Source organism: Eurytemora carolleeae, unplaced genomic scaffold (genome assembly GCF_000591075.1).
Source record: "Eurytemora carolleeae unplaced genomic scaffold, Eaff_2.0 scaffold2277, whole genome shotgun sequence".
Lineage (NCBI taxonomy): Eukaryota > Metazoa > Arthropoda > Copepoda > Calanoida > Temoridae > Eurytemora > Eurytemora carolleeae.
In genome coordinates this window covers 1-4480 of record NW_019398170.1, presented here as the reverse complement: position 1 = coordinate 4480, position 4480 = coordinate 1, and positions in this window count along the sequence as shown.

Genomic DNA, 4480 nt, shown 5'->3' with positions numbered 1-4480 from the left:
GAAATCTATCATGTGTAGAAATCTGTTAGAAGAAATCTATCATGTGTAGAAATCTGTAAGAAGAAATCTATCATGTGTAGAAATCTGTAGAATAAATCTATCATGTGTAGAAATCTGTAGAAGAAATCTATATTTATTATCTATCAATCTTAAACAAAGAAAGAAATTAAATCTTCTCCACAAACCCAAATATTCTAATTTTATATGTTGTAGACCTTAGATATATCAAACTTTTAATTCTAGTAGATCAAATATAAATTTGGAATAGCAAATTTTTCACTATCAGGTTGCAAAGATTTAAGGATTAGAACATTTGAGTTTGTGGCAAAGACTCATTTCCTTTGTTCGATCTTTCAAATACTTTAATTGATTAGGGCAAAGTATGCTAGGTATAACACTTTTAAGAAATTGAAACCACATTTTTAGCGGGTTCTGAAAAGATGGTTCATTGTTCATTGTTCATATTTGCATGATATTTCGTTCAATTTGGTTCGGGTTCTGAATGAGCAGCAATGAGGTTCATATATTGTATACTATTCATAGAATATTTGAGACAGAGGGAGGAGCACTACAAACTAATACACAGAAGGATAACGTTGAATTTATGCAATATTTTGACCTCGTTCTAGCTCATCTAGTTTGGATATGTCGCACACACATATAAATATTCCTGTTACAAATAAGAAATCCAAAACATTTTAGCCTCCTCAATATCTCTTTTATAAGAGAAGATTTCGATCTTACTTTAGTTTAACGTGGGGTGAGGGGGGAAGGGGGCCGGGTGTAATACTGTATTATATGTACTAGCATAAGAAAATAACCGAGGGTAGGGGTGGAATGAAAGAGGGGGAGGGGGGAACAATACAAAGGACAATACATTGACAGAATTATACCCCTATTTTCCACACTGAGTGCAGTTTTTGCAGTATTAGGGTTTCATCCATGCGTACCAGAGAAGCCATAAAAGCGCGGCTGTTCAAAATCAGAAAAACGGGAATTTGGAAATTATTTCCTGAATTTCATTCTTTCGTTTTTAGAGGCTTCTTAAATGCTATAATTTTTTTACCATAAGTTTCTAAAACTTATTTTCATATTTTTGGCTAAAATCATGGTTCACTATTTTTATATATATATATATATATATATATATATTAAGTCATTACGGGGGTTTTTGTAATTGTAAATTTTTGAAATATTTTTATAATATATATTTAAACTGTATATGATTGTCATGTACAATTTTGTTATTCCTGTTTTCGCATTTTCGAACCAGATATCGAGTTCAATAATAAGTTTTCTTATTCAAGGCATGCACTGTTGAAAATATATTTTTTTTAAAGTTTTATAAAATATCACAGGGGGTCTTAAAGTTAAAATCAATACCAAAAAATGCTAATAGAATGATATTTTTCCTGGAATAATAAATATCTTTAGATTTTTCTGAATTTTATCAACCAAGATCAAAATACTTCTAAGACACCCCGTGAGAAAATTTCTTGTGTACATAACAGTTCTCTTTTCTTTTCGTCTTCTTTGTGTTTTTTTATCATCTTTTTCCATTTAACAAATACGGCTCTGTATTTTATACCCAAGCTTTCATCAAACAGAATGGTCGGAACTTTAGTGTTTATAAAACTTGATCTTGATGTTCAATTTGGGTACTTTGGAATCAGTGGATTCCTCAATTAAATTTATCTCCGCAGATTATGAAGATCAATGCTTGATACCGCGATATTCACTACACAAAAGTTAGCTCAGACTTCATAGATATATCATTGAGCCCATTTCTAATTTTCCCCATATTAAAACAGTTTTATGCACTCGTTTTGTACAATTTGTGACCAGTTCATCAAATAGTCATAAGCTATGTATTCGACTTTTAGTAGATATAAGTAAACATGATTTAAGAACTGTTTTATGTAAAAATCTTGAATCTATTGCACAAGATTGTAATGTACAACCTAGAAATCTAAAGAAATTTTGCGTGAAACAAAATATGATATACAATCATATTCCTTTAGACCAAGAATGGAAATTACCCATTCTTCATGAATTACTTAAAGTTAAAGAAGATAATTTTGTTCTAAACAATTTTGATGATAATGAGATCGCAACCATGATCAACTTTTTATGTTCCGACTAGAAACTATATTTATATATTATACTTTAGTCTTGTTTTTGTCTTATCATATTGTACCATTTTACCTTTGTGTACGAAATAAATCTATAATAATGATATTTCAGATTTTAAAACAGCCATATTTGAATAAAAGTGACATTTGTTTTTCTTATGCATTGAGATTGTCAAAAAATATTGCATTGCATATCGATAAAGAATTTTAGTGTTGAATTAAACAACAGATATATAATAAGAAAATATTAGATTTTGAGTTAAATTAAACATACGATAGCTTCATGCAGTGTAACGTACAACTATTAAAATATACATTCATAACTACTGAATAGGATATATTTAATATTCAAGATTTAACTACTCCCCCATAGGCATTTAACTAAAACCATCCATCTGCTCCCCTAGGCTTAAACTGTCAGTAAACACAGGGTTTTACTATATTGATAACGTAATCTAAGCTTTGCTCTAAACTCTACTAATTGCAGAGATGTAAACAGATGTAATAAACTACCCCCCCCCCTTCCCCTCACAGTTTTATATATTCATGTCAAACTTATTTTTCTTAATCTTTTTTTTCGTCGGGCCATTTAAAAACAAATTTTATAAAAGATGTTTTATATATGTTTGAAAAATCTCTGTGAACTAAAGAGAAGAAAAAGTTCAAATTTGTGCGACGTTACTGGTACATCTTTGTGACCTCGTAGCGCAAATAGTTTTGATTTTTATGTATGAAGGATGAGGAGAGAAATTTGATCCGGCCACGTAATAGAATTTTTTTTTTCCAAAGGGACTATCTAGTTCAAATGAAAGGGGGTATAGGCTGACAAGGACATCAGCTAGATAGAACAAATATTGGTCGCGATCAATTCCTAAAAAATTTCAGCTTCAGTCTATAAACCCCTTTTCATTTGACCCCATAAACCGTCCTCCAATAGCTCTTTTATAAGAGTAGCTATGATTGAAAATATTTAGGATTTCAATCTAACGTGAAAAATACTTTAGTTTGGAGTGAAGTTTAATTACGTCTATCTATCTATCTATCTATTTATCTATCTATCTATATATATATATCTATCTATCTATCTATCTATCTATCTATTTATCTATCTATCTATCTATCTATCTATCTATCTATCTATCTATCTATCTATCTATCTATCTATCTATCTATTTATCTATCTATCTATCTATCTATCTATCTATCTATCTATCTATCTATCTATCTATCTATCTGAACCGAAAGAGTTCTGTAGAATTAGTGAATTGGAGTGGAAATGAATATATCTGTAGATAAATAAATTCAATACAATAGATTTGGTAGATGTTTAATACGCATACTATATATCCACATTTATGCTTAAATTCTTGTATACAACAATTCTCAGTCTGGGTTAGCAGGTTAGTTTAACTAGTTTTAAAGGGTCTGTAAATATAATTTCATGTGACCCTCCGTTTATAAGTATCCTGTCCGATTCTAAATCCATGTTTGATTATCGACGGTGGAAAAAGAACAATTCTAGTTTAAAATATAAAATAGGTTTGATTCAAACAGGCAAAGGTTTAAAGGGTACTGTTGTGAATCAGACATGCCACTCAACAACTAGAGAGTCACTTGAATATACGTTTACAGTCCCTTTAAACGGTATCCGGTCAGTAACCTAATGTAACCAAACTACATGTGTTATGTAGTCAACCACAAAATTCAGGCGCAGCTCCTTCTAAAATATTGTTTTTCATAAAAGACTCATCGATTCGCATAAACCATAGACTGATAACAAAAACAAAAACAAAAACTAAATCTGTATAAAACTTCACAAAGAGATTTAATCTTATTAAAATGGGGTTGTTAAGTTATTTTATGATTGCTCACTTAAAATAAACTTTCACAAGGGAAAAGCAAACTTTTATGAAGTAAAACTATCAACTCTTTTTAGAAGATGTACAAAAATGTATTTGAACCGAAATACCACATTTGATACTTAAAACAGATAAAGAGTTTTGAGTCCGAATTTAATGAATTTGAGCCGCGGCTCAAATTCTTAAAATTCGGCCTTTGTCAAGCATATTTTTCAAATGGCTAAACAATAAGTTTTCATTTCATTTAAAAAAGGGTTTTTAATTGATTTGAAGAAAAAAAACACAAAAAATTGTGCAAAATGGCTGGGAACCCTTAAAACTGTAGAATAAGAAGATACCATTTAAGAAATCTTATTTGTATTTGATGTTACAAGTTACAAGTTACAAGTAGCCTGCTTCATGTTTTTTGAACTATTTAGTATTTATAACAATAGCTTACAGTCGTCTTCCTGTTCCAAAGTTTTATGGGACCGACTGTACAAAATTAAG